Below are 16793 nucleotides of genomic sequence, written 5' to 3'. Positions count from 1 at the left end.
GTCCCCGTCTTCTGCTTCTACCTCCTGAATAAATGATGGCGCCATAGAGGACAGAAACAAGTTTGCACATTAGCTCCACAGCTCTGGGCTCTCATTTGTTACTTTCCAAGTTGATGACTTTTGGTTTTCCTCCTAGTCTGTCTTAAAGAGACAGACCCTTCCCCTATTCCCCAAAGCCCCTACCCCTTGCCCCCCACCTGGGGTGAGTCTTCCGCCTCAAAATAATTTTCTCCTTTTGGGGTTTGGAAATGAAATCCATGTTTCCTATGCTTCATTACATGCCTATTGCATAGCAGGTCCTAAAGAGCAGTGCATTGATAATAGATTGTGCTAGTTGTAAATGATCTGTCCATCCGGACCAGAACGCTAACACATCCCTAATGCTGTTTCCCAGATATAAATTAGATGAGATTGTTTCTCAACCCAAAAGGAAAGCAAAAGAGCAAAGCGCAGAATGAGCACCACCGGAATACCTCTTCACACAATGAAGGACCAGAGCCTCAGTTGTGAGATGCGGATCCCAGCAGTGGATCCCAGGGCCCAGCCGGCCACCACGCTGCCAGCAGGAGCTGAAGTGGGCCTCCATTCATTCCACTCCAAAGAAGGCCGGGAAGGGACAGAATCAAGAGGAAGGCAGCCCCTCCCACTCAATTAAAGCAATTAGCTCACAGGCCTTACCAAGGCCAGGCCTGGCTGAATAGGATCCCCCTGCCCCACAGTTTGTTATCCAAGCTGAGCTCACACAAATTAATGAGGAGCAGGAATGAGTAAAGCCAAGGGCTGTTGCTGGCAAACACTCTGGGGGCCTCGTCCCTTCCTCCTGTAAGAACAACCCCAGATTACCCCCAACAATAAAACCTGTTAACTTATACAACTTTGCTTAAGAAACAAGCCTGATGGGATGTTGGCAGACTTCCCTGCTGCCAAGCAAGAACTATTGCGGGCAGCCGCGAGCTTCTCAGGATTTAAGCCCATGATGGAATGGTAAACGAGGGAGCAGACTGTTTATTCCAGCAGCCAGATTGTCTCTGGCCATAAAGTTCTGTGTTTGGAAAGTTTTTTTCTTCCCAGTATATTAAAAAAAAAAAAAAAAAAAGGTGGGAGAGAAAGGTGGGGGAGAGAGTGTTGAGCAAAGATCATATTTTGCTATTATTTATTCAAGCACCTCAAAGAAAAGCATCAACCTTCCAGATTTTGAGCTGACTTACTAAACATAAATCCCTTTCAGCATCCCAGAGAAAGGAAGAGAAGGAAGAAGGCAGCTAGAACCGGAAGTACAAGGGAGAAAAGAGAGGAGGGAAGATATTTAAAATCAAGACTAAGGGACAGGGTTTTAACTAGTTTGGAATTTGAGTTGCTAAGTGACATATATTTTAAATCATCTCTTTACCAACAGGTACATACTTTTAAAGATTAGATTTATTTGTGGGCCTTAAAAACACTGAGATGGTATCTGTGCTCATAAACCAGTTTGAATTTTCTTTTTCTTTTTTTTTTGGCTTATAATAGTCAAAACAAGGTGAGGGGTGGGGGGCAGATTCCTGGTCAGCAACTACTCACTAAGCAACTGTTGAATCAAAGTGATGTTTTGTTTTCTTTTTCCCAAACCCTTTTGACTTTGGTCCAAACAGCCTCACTGCAATTCACCTTGAAAGTAGAGCAAATAGAAACTCAGAGTGAAATCAGACCGCCACAGCACCCAACAACACCGTTGAAACATGTGAGCCCTCCCACGCGAACCACAACAGATGAACTTGGCGAAGGTTGGCATCCTATTAATGGAGAAGGCGAGACCAGACCATCTTCTGCCTAGAGCAGAGTTATGCTTTTCAATAAGGCAGCCAGCTCAGGGCTGCAGCTCCTCTCTGCTTCCCCATTGTAAGAATAAGAGAAAGGCTCCTTGGAACTGGATATCTAAAAGTTTCTTGGAACTTTGATGAGGTAGTTTCTAGAAGCAGCTGTTTAACTTCAGCAATTTCTTGGTGCCTCCTTGCCCATACCATGACTACTGGGTTGCCCTAAAAGCTGTTCCAAGAATTGGGGAGAAAATAAAACTAAACAGAAAGACCCTGAAATGTATCAAGGAACTTAGCACTTTATGATATTTTAGCAAAATAAGTTGAGGAGCTTACAACAGATAGAAACCAAGTTGTTTATCTTGAAACAATATCAGCCTCGCTTGGGAACAGTGCCCCAATATTCCTGGGCCTGCTCCGGGGCTCAAAATGTGGGCAACCAAAGCACTGAAGAATTGGGTAATGCTGTCCCACATACAGAACCTCTCCTGGATGCCCAGCATGGGCTATGCCTTCCACAACCTTTCCTCTTTCATCACCACAACCTGCAAGGTAGAAAATATTATCCTCATTTTTCAGAGGAAGAAACTGAGTCTCAGACAAATTACTTCCCTGAGGCCAAACAGTAGAGAGATGGAACTGAAATTTAAACCTATCCCTGCCTGATTTTAATCCACATTTTTTTTTCTAGTCTACACAATTTAGCCTCCAGAGTTGCTCCAAAAGAAAAGACCAATGGTTCAAAAATCCACTTAAACTGCAAACCCACCCATCACCACAGAGAGACTTGGAATCAAGATATTTCACAGAATGAGAGATACTCCTGAAGAGACTAAGGAGAGCCATTCGCGAATGTGGCTGTAAAGATACTACATTAGAAATCTGGGGGTCTAGGTATGGGATCTTCCGTGGCTTCAGGTAAGTCACTAATTCTTCCTCCCTATGTCCTTCCACTTCCCCTTCCTCCAGGAGTAGTGATACCAGCAACCTACCTATCTCTCTTAATTGTGGATTAGATGTAAACACTGAAATCACTTTAAACTCTTCAGGGAGAAGTCCACACAAATCTCCATCGTTAGCTATACTCACACTGTGATCCTCAGGGCAGTTCCCACTTACTTGAGCCTGATTCCGAACAACATGATAGGGTCTGATCTGGGTATGGCCACGTGCCTTGCCTTAGCCGATAGTGAAGGTGATAAATGTCTCTTCTGAGTAGACACAATTCTTGGTATCCTTTCTTCCTTACGGCAGTGATGTGGGATGGACAGGCTACCACCCTGCACCTTAAATCCTCAAGTAACTAGATGAGCAGAGCCTCCCCATTGCCCAAGATGGACATGCAGCATGAATGTAAAATCACAGTGTTGTTCATCACCGCAACATAGTCTACCTGACAGATACTATATAGAAGCCCTATCTCTAGAGAGTACCAAGGGGAAACAGGTCAAAAAGTAAAGAAACAATAAACAAAATTCATTCATTTAGGAAATATTTATTAGGCACTTATTTTGGTGACAGGGTGTGCTGATGTGCTAGAGATAGATTATTATTCTTGAACTCAGGAATCCAAAAGAGCATCTTCTAACAAAAAACAAGAAGTGTTCTTTCAAGGAATTGATTTGAAATTTGAAAAATATTTGACTCTGACAGATATGTTCAACTACCAAAATCGATTTATAGCCAAGGGAAAAAATTCCCCTCCTGAAAATTACCCACAAATCTACCTTCCAAGTAAATCTCACTAGATGTTTTCATTCTATTTTTAATTCTCCGTAGTTTTTCATTTGCAAAGGTATAGCTAACTATACCTAAAAGAGGAAACAATCCAGACGTATTAAAAACATTCCAAGATGGTGACTACCATTTCAATAGGCTTCTGCTAAAGGCTAATATTAAAGATCAGGAGTGACAAAAAAGAAAAATAGACCCTCCAACTCTGGGAAGTCAATCTTTATTACCACTTAGAACCAAATAAATAAACTTGTGGTTTTGCCATTTAAAAAAGTTTGTATTAACTTCACTTTTGCTTCTGAGAAAACAACTGTCCATCGTAATGAGTTCACCCTATAACTTCACTCTCTTTTCCGTCTCTTCTGGGCTTTCTTCCCAGGTCCAGTAAGATTTTCACATTTCTAGGCAGTGGCATTCCATTATAAACGACCTAACATTATGAGCTAGAAGGGGCATTATGTAGCATAAGACCTTAAGCAAAACATTTTAGGAGATTTGTTATGTGAGGAAATATAAAATTCCGTAGTCTCATGACTACTTTTCAAACCTTTCCAATTGTTATAATCATTTATGAAACTGGAGTTTGCTATAATTAAGTCTGTCCATATATTAGACAGCGATTCATATATATATGTATATATGTGCACATACATATACACACACATAAGTTGACGAGACATGTGGTGTTGAAGGCAAGTCTCAAGACTAAAGAAGAGAGAGATTGCGGAGTGTGAAGAAGCAGCACTGTATTGGAAAAAGCCCCACCTCCGTTATTCCCAATCTCTGTCCTTCAGACAAATCCCTTCACCTCTCTGGGCTTCTGCCACTTCACCTGCAGAACAAGATCAGGCCAGAGGATTTCAAATGCCCCTTCTAGCTCAACTGTCCATGGATCTACTACTGAAGTTGCCTCCAATTTGCAAATTTTATTGAGTAAATTGGGTAACGTCTGGGTAGCTAGGATTCCAACTGTACAGAAATATACAAGCCAACAGCAAAAAAAGTAAAAGTCAAATGTGAAAAGAGTTACAACATACAAATACTAAGATTGTTAAAGATTTTTCTTCTTTTTTTCTTCTAAATTCACTTAATGTGATTGCTACACTACTTTTATAATTTTATAAATCAATAAAAATTTTAAAAGATATCAGTTTCTGTGGAGGGCAGTGTTTATAATTACCTGCAGGGAGTGTCAACACACGAATATAAACCCCTTCTTTGGATTTATAGGCACATAACATTTACAACAGATAAATCCATATGATTATCAATTCTAATTTTTCAAAGCCAAAATTCTCTTAAGCAACACAATTTATTTGTCTAAAGATATCAAATAAACTAGATTGGCAAACAGTTTCATTTTTCAGCTGTCTGCTTTGGCATTGTGCCTACTATAATACATATCTAATGTCACTCACTCCCATCTCACCCTGTCCGCCCAGGCACACAGGCTTGCAGACATGACAAAGTTGGCATTCTCGGGTTAATATTTATGCCAAAGGTCATAAAAGTCATGTTAAGCAGAAATGCCGAGGGAATTTGGGTCTCTCTCTATTACCTTACTCTCTCCCACTGTCCAAGTTTTGACAACATAATGTGATTACATAATAACTCAAGCAGGAAGAAAATTAGACCCCATATAGGAAACCCAGGTGAGGCCCCCATGGAGTTATCTGAGTTAGTTATCCTGCTGCATGTGAAGTCCTACAAGAAACAAACTTCTTAGCATTTTGAAGCCCTGAAAATTCCTACTCACTCCCCCATCCCATTCCCACCCAACCAAAAGAAATCTCTTCCGTGGGAGAAAATCTGCCACTTAGAAAATGGTATCTTTTCCAAATTGTATACTGATCGTAACAAATGAATTACTTCAATCACAAAAAAACTTGTTGCTCCAAAGAACCAAAAGTCAGCTCCATCTTTCTCTGTGCATTCTCATTATATCAAATAAATAAAAAAAGTTCCATCTGACCTGAGAAGTTCCAAGTGCCCTGAAAATTTCCATCTGATCCCTGGCGATAAAACCTAATCTCAGAATAGCATGCCCTAAGCTATTAGCACCAAAACTACCTATAGTCAAGTCAAAGTTAATTTCAATAGCTCTTTCAGAAGAGTTGAATAGTTTTTACAGGAATTCTACATCCCACAAACCTAGAAGCTCACCAGAAAAGCAGGCTCTCCCAGGAGTTCTAAAACCCTTACGTGCAAGATCTCTAATCGGGTTGCTACCAACACTTCTCTGAAGTTCACAAAGAAAGAAAATGCAACTGACGTGGACCCTCCCCATCCCCACAGTGAGTCTGACTTCAGCATTGATAATGCCTCCTGCTTCGACAAAATAAACCACGCAGAGCAGGAAGCCAAACAGGAGTCCTTGGCAACAACCAAGAATGAGCCAATAGTTTCAGCAGCACTTTCATAAGCTTCTCATAAGCTGTCGATCTTTCATCTCATTATCATTTTGAAGCTGGTTCCCATATTCTTCTCCAGCTACTGGCCTTGCTCTTATAATAAAGAAATAAACATATTTCTATTCATTTTAGAATATACATTATCCATCTAAGACTAGGAGACAGTAACCAGAGCAAGAATTGCCTGAAAATCCCTGAGACCATGGACTGTATCATCCAACATATGACAGCAGATAAGAACATAGACTCTGAAACCAGGATTACAAGGGTTGTAATCTCACCTCCATCACTTACCAGCTCTAATCTTGGGCAGTTGATTTTATCTCTCCATGTCTCAGTCTCCTCATCCATGTAACAGGGATAATAACAGTGACTTCTTCATTGGCTCACTGTGAGGACTAAATAAACACTTATAATAGTATTTGGTACAAGGTAACTGCAGTGTATTAGCTATTAATAACACCAGTTCAACCAACGTAAGTTATCAGTACCCCTCCTTGAGTCTCCAGGTTCAAAAGGAAATTAATAATATCCTTATCCACCAAAGTACCTCGCAAGTTGAAAATATCAAGTAATGCAATTGGTGTGAAAAGTTACTTGGGATGAAAAAAATATTTATTACTATCTGTAATATATCATTTTTAATACAATAATATTATACCTCAGTCAATTAAAATTGAGTCTTTCATTTCAAAGAGGTGAAAAAAAAAAAGAAAGCTAGTCCTCAATTGACCAGAAACACCCCCGTGGGCCAAGTTGAGAGGAAGACTAGGAAGGGAACATGCCAGACTGATTTTTACTTCCAACAGCATATTTCAAGCCCGTTCTATATAACGAATTGGGGGATGTGATGACAAAGCTGCATCACTGTGGATTTATGGCTAATCATTTGTGTTTGCTAAAAACATCAGGACAATACACTTTCTGATCAATCTGTCTTGCTACAAGAATATTCTGAAGTCAGAAATGTTTGGGGTGCTGCTAGTAATTGTTTGACAATGCAAATTCTGACCCCAATAACTGTGCGGGGTGGGGGATTGGCAGATGCCACTGTCAGAATTGCCCAATCCCAACAAACAGCCAGCCAGGCTAGATGATGATTTGGAGCCTGGGCATCACAAAGGCAAGCCACCAGCTCTCCTTGAATGTTGGTTGGACTGAACTTTTGGATTGAAATGACCATTTGTGCTGATGCCAGGTGAGCATGGCTGGAAGCACTCAGATGCCAAAAGAGTCAACTTCCACCGACACTCCTAGTCAATGGTTGAATGTATCTCCCATTTTTTAAGTTCTGTCATCCCAATGCTTTGCTCATCCATGCCAATGGCTAAATAACTGTATGTTTTCTCTATACTGACCCTTCTCTAGAGTGCTGAGTCCTGGACTATCAGAATTATTTCTACTTACATCAGAGCCCACTTCCATTTCCGTGTAGCCCATGTGCTTTTCAGTGACTAGAGTCTCCCTCCTCCTAAAAAGCTCCTTTTTTAACTCACCATGCATGCAATGACAATTTTGCTACTACATATTTGTAGAAATGATAATAATTACTGACATTTATTTAGGTTACTTTGAGCTACACATTGACCTAAGTGCTCTATATTAATCATCTCAATCCCAAAGCAAGTCTATGAGGTAAAGAGTATCATTATCCCCTTTCATAGATGAATAGATCAAGGCATAGGGATGGCAAGCATTGTGCTGAAGGCCAGACAACATGGCCTTCTAGATGTTCATGTGGAACATCTAGAAACTGGTAGGAGCAGGATATGAGTCCAGGAAGTGTGATTCACAGAGCCCCCAATTTTAGCAAAGTACAGTCCACTACAATATACACACACGTGGGAATATGTGTCTTCACAACTGTACAACCCAAAGTAATTTCATTTCACACCAGCCCCTCTAGGAATGGTGACTCAGGTAGTCTTGTCTCAGATATTTTAAGAAATGCAAGGAAGAAACACTTTAAGGCTCTTTGAGTGATACAGCATGGGCTCTTAAGTTGATTCCAAGAATACAACCATGGATCCTTAACTATGTACAACTATATATTCCTCTGTGCTATGTACAAACTTTCAAAAATATAATTATACCTTCCAGGTAGGATGCAATATCTCTGTCAATCAAAATGTAGGCAATAGCTGGCCAAGAACTTACTGTGCCTCCCCCTGGGAATACAGTGATGAAGACACCACTCATGAACCTGTCCAGATGGAAATTGTAAAAGACTGATAGAGAAGACAGACATTCAGGGAATGATTGTAAATAATTAAAGGAACAATGACAAGAAAGCAAAATGCACTAAGGAAAAATATAGGGTGCTTTTGAGAAAATAGAAAGAGAGAGGTAGCTAATTTCCTTTAAACTCATGGCATCCTTCTTGGAATCTGAACTGAATGCTTTCAGAATTGCCCCAAATCCTGAAATCACTTAATAAATATTTCTGAATTAATATCCGAGACAAGGGAAATGAGGTAATGCTTGCAAACCAGAGAAACACGTGGCAGTTTCTTTATACTCCCAGTGCTGGGAGAAAGTTGAAATGAGCTCAAACAGAGAATGACAAGAAATACAGGGCACACTTTGCTGTGGTTACAGCACTAGCCACACTAGCTGGATTGTTTGGGGCCTCACTTTCATGAGGCTTAATACAATCAGGAAGGGCTTAGACACCCAGCCAGGATAAATACCCCACCAGGAGCCTGATCAAGGAGAGAACCAAAACCCAACCAGCCCAGGCTCTCTTGCGGTGCCCAGACACACATGTGGGCGGCTCCATCAGCCAAAAATGCTGGCCCCCTCTGGGGGCTTCCCAACCCCCACCAATCAACACATTCTTAAAGTAGCCTGGGGCTGCTGAAGCTCATAATCAGACCTGGGTTGGATTGCAAACATCTCTATAATGCCAATGCTGGCTAACATGATTAGGCACAGAGCATTAGCCAAATAAAAGGGATGGGAAACAAGGAGCCAGAAAGACAGGGGGGGTGAAGAGAAGAAGAGGTGTATGAAGCCCGCACAAAAGGGGAAAGGAAGTGGAGAAAGGTCCTGAGACACTCCTAAAGGGAGGAGATTACAAGTCAAAGCAGCACCCAAATCTAAATCTTTTACTGTTCAGCCACGCGGCCAGTCGAGAGAATTAACCAAGATGTTGTGGTGACCAAAATAGGTAGACCTCTGCCTTTCTCAGGCCTACAATGTACTGAAGGGCAGACTAAAAACAAATGCCTCTATAGCCCAATTCTTAAGACATTCACGAAGACTGTACACACTTTTATAGTAGATATTTTGGAGGAGGGAATGAATAAACCAAAAAAAACAAACAAATGACTACCCCCACTGTAGTGGTTAATTCCATGTGTCAACTTGGCTAGGCTACGGTATCTAGTTGTTTGGTCAAACACTAGTCTAGATATCACTGTGAAGGTAATTGTTAGGTATGATCAATATTTACCATCAGTTGACTCTAAGTAAAGCAAGTTATCTCTATAATATAGGAAGACCCAATCAGATGAAGGCATTAAGGGTAAAGATTTCCCAAAGAAAAAAAAACAAAACGGTGCCTGAAGACTACAACACAAAAATCCTGCTGGAGTTTCTAGCCTGCTGTTGTATCCCACGAATTTTCGACTTGCCAGCTTCCATAATCACATGAGCCAAAAAAAATCTCTCTATATATACACAGAGACAGACATAGGATATAACTGTATAGATAGGATACAAAATGTAACAGGATATATCATATATCCTATCGGTTCTATTTCTCTGGGGAACCATGTCTAATACATCCCTTAAATTTGCTGACTGATTGTGATACAGGACCTACTTCAGAACTGTGAAAAGGTGAAAATTTCTGCTTCTTATAATTGAGGAGATAAGATCACTACAATTAATTTAACAATTGCCAATATACTGAGGATGCTGTGGGAGTGAGTGCAGAGCATGCCCACCCCACCAAAGGGGTGTCAGAAAGCTGGGCCAGCAGAAGCATGAAGCATGAGGGGCCATCGCCACCAGGAGAGGACAGCGAAAAGGGAGGGATTGTGAGAAGCTGAAACCTGAGTGTGCTGCCCGCAGACTCAGTCCTGCCACTCAAAGCCAACTACCAAGTCGCACTGCCCACAGCCCAGCGCCTGAACAAGCCCCACCAGCCTCTTCTCTGGGTCCTAGGAGAGCTGTCCTGGAGCACAGCGTTTCAGCCCCAGGCTCAGGCCTCCAGCTTCCCCAACAGCTGGGAGGCCACACCCTACTTGCACAATCCCAAAAGGGTTAATTCCCATTTCCCCACCTCCCCCACAGTAAGTAGTGGCAATCTTTCCTAATCATTTCCATTTCTATTCCTCTTTAATTCTCCCATTCCCCTCTTTGTTTTCATGACCTGTGGGAACTTGAACTCCAGCTGGAGGTAGAGTCTGCCTTTATACTTAGAGCAGATATTTAAGCAATTATCCTGTCACTGGGCCTAGCCTTGCCTCCTCCATATGGGTCCTTCCTAAGCAAGGCATTTGGTTTCTCCTTTGTTTCTGGTGCACTGAGTAAAATTGTTCCAGAAAGTCCCTGCCCTTGAGCAACAATGCTGGGAAGACAGGGGTAAACTGAACTGGGGACCCTCAATGCCAAAAAGCAGGCAGAGAATGGGAGCCATCAGCCCCTGTGGCTCTGCACCCTACCCCACCACTTACAGAGGCTGTCTGTCTCCTCCAGCAGATGAGTCAATAAACAACTCATATCGGCTGCTGGCCAGAGGCTTGGCTGGTAGGAAAGGACAGGGGTGTGAGGATGAGGTGAACTCTGCTTGCTGCGCAGCGCTACAAGAGCACCAGCTTCCTGCTGGCACAGCAGTAGGAGTCAGCAGCCAGGCACCCAAAAGAGATCCAAGCAGACCCCCACTGGGTTTACTGTGACTTGAAAGTACCCCCCACACAGAGAGAGAACTGGGGTGTCCACAGAGAACCTCTGGTGTTACTTTCCTATGGCTATTGTAACAAATTACCACATACCAGGTGGTTTAAAGCAACAGAAATTTATTCTTTCACAGTTCTAAGGCCATAAGTAAAAAATTAGTAACATGGGGCCAAAACTCCCTTCAGAAAGAGGAGAGAATCCATTCTTCCAGATTTTGGCAGCTGCAGGCATTCCTTGGCTTGTGACCACAATACTCCAATCTCTGCCTCCAGAGTCGCATCTTGTTCTCCTCTGTATGTGTGTCAAAACTCTTTCTGCCTTCTTTAATTTTATTTTTTAATTGGTTTACAATGGTTTTTAATTGGTTCACAAAATTGCTTTACAATGTTGTGTCAGTTTATGTCAAATCAGTCAAAACTATACACACACAGATATACATATACATCCCCTTCCTCTTGAGCCTTCTCTCTGCCTTATTAGGACACTTGTGATAGTACTTAGCTGCCCCCCTCCCGTACCCCCTGCAGTATTCAGAAGAACTTCCTAATCTCAAAATCCTTAACCACATCTGCAAAGACATTACCATATAAGATAATGGCAGGTTCCAAGAATTAGGACCTGATATCTTTAGAGGGTTGTTATTTAGCCTACAGCATTCTTATGTCTACTCTATCTCAGAGTAAGAGATGCAGCCAAGAGGGATGGTGACATAGGCTTCTCTCTCACCCTAAATTCCGAGGTGTTGAGGGGAAACCAGGGTCTTAACAGACCAGCAGCAGCAGTGGCCAGCTCATTCATAGCCACAGAGGTCAAAGGGAAAAGAGTGGGGTGGCTGGGCTTTAATGCATCACTGTTAAAATAATGGGTAGAATTAGGTCATAAAAGGAGGTCTGGGCTAAATTTGCTAATAATGTGGCTCTGAACAAGTGAACTGGATGTGTCTAATCCTCAATTCCCAAATCTATAAAATGGGCACAATAATCCCTAACTTAGTGAAAAGTTTTAAGGATCACATATGACTATTCACGATGTACCAAGCATCATAGTCGGCCCTTTGCAAATATTTTCTTCTTTAATCCTTACAGAGATGTATAAATACTGCTATCCTCAGTTTATAGATGAGTAAATGGAGACCCAGAGAAGTTACATAATATGCACTAGATCACACAGCTTAAAGGCACTCATTGAGCCTGTTCTGTTGACAAAACGTGTGCATGCTAAGTCCCTTCAGTCATGTCTGAGTCTGTGCAACCCTATGGATTGCAGCTGACCAGGCTCCTCTGTCCATGGGATTCTCTAGGCAAGAGTACTGGAGTGGGATGCCATGCCACTGACTCCAAATCATACAGCAATCAACACAAAGAGAAGTTAAGAAATAAGAACAAATTATTTTTGTTTGAAATAATAACAAAGTTAAGAAATAAGAACCAGTACAAATAAGTGGTTCTTAGCCCTGGCTGCACATTAGAATCACCTGGGGAGGCTACACTACTTAGATACCCGACTAACTGAATCAGCATCTCTGAGGGTTGGTCTGGGTATTTGATTAAAGCGTCCCAGATGATCATTGTGCAGCTTGGGCCAAGAATCACTCAGTTAAGCAAACCCCTTCCCCTCCTGCAGCTGTGTAATGGCTGGCCTTCTTCCACTGCACACACCCCACTCCAACCAGAGCACCTGCTCTGATTTCTAACTGCACATCCTCGGTCCACTCTTCTTGATGGTCTTGATACCTGATCTAACAAGAAACAAAGACCTTCCTTGCTGAGCAAAAAATATCCTCAGTAATTCATTCATTCATTCACTATAAATGAAAGCAAACTTCATGTTGCTTTCTTTCCAGCCCCCTTAGAACAGTACCTGGCACCTAGTAGGTATCTGATGAAAATCATAATTTCATTCAGTGTCTATTGTAATTCAGGCAGTTATAAAGGTTTCCTTATTATTTACCCTGTAGGTATGTTTCTTTCCCATCTTGCCTAATTTCTTCTCCCCACTGAGACAGATCCTCTGATGACTAATGCCTCCATTCTGGGCATCTCCTGTGTGGGCCTATCTCCTACTTTCCCTGCTGTTGCTGCTGCTAAGTCACTTCAGTCGTGTCCAACTCTGTGCGGCCCCATAGACGGCAGCCCACCAGGCTCCCCCGTCCCTGGGATTCTCAAGGCAAGAACACTGGAGTGGGTTGCCATTTGCTTCTCCAAGGCATGAAAGTGAAAAGTGAAAGTGAAGTCGCTCAGTAATGTCCGACTCCTAGTGACCCCATGGACTGCAGCCTAACAGGCTCCTCCGTCCATGGGATTTTCCAGGCAAGAGTACTGGAGTGGGGTGCCATGGCCTTCTCCGCCTGCTTTCCCTATGGCCTCCCAAATGATACCTCCCCTCAAAAGACAGCCTTGCTCTAATCCCTAGAATCTATAAATGTTACCTTTGGGGGGGAAATGTCTTTGCAGATAATGATTAAGAATTATAAGATGATGACATTATCCTAGATTATCTGAGTAAACCCTAAATGCCATAATAAGTGTCCTAAGACAGAAGAGAGTGAAAAAGTTGGCTTAAAACTCAACATTCAGAAAACTAAGATCATAGCATCTGGTCCCATCACTTCATGGCAAATAGATGGGGAAACAGTGGAAATAGTGACAGACTTTATTTTGGGGGGCTCCAAAATCACTGCAGATGATGAATGAAGCCATGAAATTAAAAGACACTTGCTCCTTGGAAGAAAAGTTATGACCAACCTAGACAGCATATTGAAAAGCAGAGACATTACTTTGCCGACAAAGGTCCGTCTAGTCAAAGCTATGGTTTTTCCAGTGGTCATGTATGGATGTGAGAGTTGGACTATAAAGAAAGCTGAGCACTGAAGAATTGATGCTTTTAAACTGTGGTGCTGGAGAAGACTCTTGAGAGTCCCTTGGACTGCAAGGAGATCCAACCAGTCCATCCTAAAGGAAATCAGACCTGAGTATTCTTTGGAATGACTGATGCTGAAGCTGAAACTCCAATCCTTTGGCCACCTGATGCAATGAACTGACTCATTGTAAAAGACCCTGATGCTGGGAAAGATTGAAGGCAGGAAGCGAAGGGGATGACAGAGGATGAGATGGTTGGTTGGCATCAGCAACTCAATTATCACGAGTTTGAATAGACTCTGGGAGTTGGCGATGGACAAGGAGGCCTGGCATGCTGCAGTCCATGGGGTCGCAAAGAGTCGGACATGACTGAGTGACTGAACTGAACTGAAGAAAGAGGCAGAAGAAAGACAGAAAAGAAGAAAGCAATGTGACCATGGAGGCAGAGACTATAACAACATGATCACTAACCAAGGGATACCTATAACCAGCCACCAGGTGCTGGAAGAGGCAAGGAGCAAATTTATCCCTAAAAGCCCTCTATGGAAGCATGAGACTACTGACTACTTGATTTTGACCCATTAACAGTGATTTCAGACTTCCAGCCTCCAGAACTGTAAGAGAAGACTCTATTTGGTAGTATGTTACTACCAGAGGAAACTTATATATCACTTATCCTGACCTGGCTCTGACCACACCCTGTCTGGCCCCAATACCTGGTCCTTCCCATGCCACAGTTACTGTCTGTCTTGTCATTCCAGAGGGGCTTTTAACCCTCTTGCTCACTCCAGAGAGCCAGGGCCTGGCATTCCCTTACCAGGTCAAATAGACACAATGCCAGACACCAAGTTCAAAGTCTCCAGGAGAAGACCCTGAGAGAAGAGAAATGGAACACGAGACTTATCCTAAGAGACCATCAGAATCCCATCCACAGATAGCCCAGCAGGATAAGCTCATGTACTGGGAATGCCGAGACTCCAGTCTTGCAGAAAAGGAACAAGCTCCGAAACTTAACTAAAACATTGGAACCACACCCTTCCTTCCACTTCTTCTGCAGCCTCTCCATTTAATCCATCCCTACAAAGGATCATGGCCCTTCCATCACCATTAGTGACAGGCCCTCACATTTATACAGCACTTAGTGCTTTTGCAAAAATGTCTACATCCATCACTTCATCTGAGATCCACGCTGTGAAGTAGACGAGCATGTAACTGTCCTATATTACAGGCAAGGTTTGAGGGCCGAACTGGGACCCAAACCTTCTGGAAATTAATCTAAAAATTAATCTAACACAACAGCAGGTCTCATGACCCTGAATCCAGCACTCTACCCATTTCACTTTACCTCAAGCCTTGTGGCTTACACACTCAGAGATACAAGCACAGAAGGGCCAATATATCAGTTTTCCCGAACAACAGCTCACCCAAGAGCTCACGCACTTCATGTAAAGAAACTCATTTAATCCTCACAACAGACCTATGAGGCAGGAAATTTGTCTCGCGTTCAACCGCTTGGGTATGAAGGAGGAAGAATTTGAACCTAGGCTATTTAGCCCCAGATTCCGCATTCTTAACCCAAAAGGAATTAATGCAGTACTGCAAGAACTTTTCCTCAGAGCTGGAAGGCTACAAGAGTATATAAAATACTGATGATATTCTAACCACTCTTCAAAATGAAGAACCAGAGACAAAATGAACTAAATGAGCCCTTTAGAATGAAGATGATAGTGCTTTGAAATTCCTACTGGAAATTCTTTCCACCATATGTGTCCATTTGTAATGTGGTCATCATTAGGCACACATGTTTGGGGGGTGTGTGTGTGGGTGTGTGTGTATGCGCATGTGTGCTCATGTAGCCTAAGATGAGCGGCAGACCCTCCAGATGGTTCACCAGAGAGCTTACATCAGGGCTTTCCCAGTGCCCCTGTTCCATCAAAGGGACTTTGAGTTTGGAGTCTGAGTAAATTAACAACATCCCTGTTCTTTATTTGTCTCCCTCTGACTGTGATAAATAACCCTGGGGAATCCTTCCTATTTCTGGGGTGAGAGAAAAATGAAACATTCCTACCTACATTTCACACCAGTATGGAAAGTAGGGTATTTATTGCAAGCTAGCTGTATTCTAGCGTTATAGTACATGTTTTCAATCTCCCCAAAGTGGCAAACATGTTCATTGTCATCATCCCAAAGCCTTTCTAGTTACCTTGACCAGGTGGGGCAGGATGCCAGCACTATGGAGACAGAACTAAGCCATCCACCCTAAAAACTGACAGTCTAACCCACAGGTCTCATGCATACAGACTACAGATCAAGAATAATGCTGAGAGATGGCTTGGGAATGTCTTCCAGTCTAATCTTTTTTTATCAAATAGATATGAAACCCGAGCTCCAGAGATGGGAAATGATTTGTCCAGGATTACACAGCAACATAATAGCAGTGCCTACTTGTATTGGCAGACTAGAAAATTTGGACAAATCTTCATGAAGAGAACAACCAGAAAATCTGGGCAATATATAAAAAGTATCTGAAACTGGAGATGTTTTAAGACAGCAGCAGCAGAATTGCAGGACCTAGTCCAAAAATAAAAGAAAACCCAGAGAAGTCAGTCTGGCATTTGAGGTTACTTCTACCCAAACTCCAGGGTCTGAGCCAACTCCAGGATACATGGCTGAGATACATGGCAAGACCTTCTGATGGACGGTCTTGCAGAGAGGGAAAAAAAAAAATTCAGGACCCACCAAGACAGAGGAAGCAGCAAATTCTTAAGCTTGGGGTTGGGACACGAAAGGGACACAACCTTATCCTAAACGTAAGGTTGAATCAAAAATCAACCAGTCCTCCCAGGGACCAGGAGCTATGTTTGACCCATCCACACTGATTAGATTAAGGTGGTCTTGGATTTTCAAGGGCATAGCTTCCAGTGAGAAATAAATTAAATCCTCTCTAGAGTAAGATACCATTATGCTAAGCCTCAAATTAACCCTAATTTTTTTTTTCATATGCAATACTTGGTATTCAATCAAAAACAACCAAACATACAGTAGGACCCAGAAAATAGTTATCAGACACAGGCTTTAAAACAGTTATG

The 16793-nt window shown here is 42.4% G+C and overlaps 1 long non-coding RNA gene across 10 annotated transcripts in view; it reads right to left on the bottom strand.

Annotated features, from left to right (window-relative positions):
• The window catches only part of LOC147363259 (uncharacterized), a 408991-nt gene that overhangs the window by 166020 nt on the left and 226178 nt on the right, over positions 1 to 16793 (bottom strand). For 9 of the 10 annotated variants that reach the window (XR_015135898.1, XR_015135903.1, XR_015135906.1 and 6 more), the window contains one exon: positions 6236 to 6339. The exons of the other annotated variant lie outside the window; for it this stretch is intronic. This is a non-coding gene — a long non-coding RNA (uncharacterized LOC147363259). The remainder of the gene's footprint in view (positions 1 to 6235; positions 6340 to 16793) is intronic. 10 annotated transcript variants of the gene reach the window in all.

Source organism: Bos grunniens, chromosome 11 (genome assembly GCF_055505025.1).
Source record: "Bos grunniens cultivar Pamir isolate PY7600 chromosome 11, Bosgru_T2T1.0, whole genome shotgun sequence".
Taxonomy (NCBI): Eukaryota; Metazoa; Chordata; class Mammalia; order Artiodactyla; family Bovidae; genus Bos; species Bos grunniens.
This window is presented reverse-complemented; position numbering and strand designations above follow the sequence as displayed.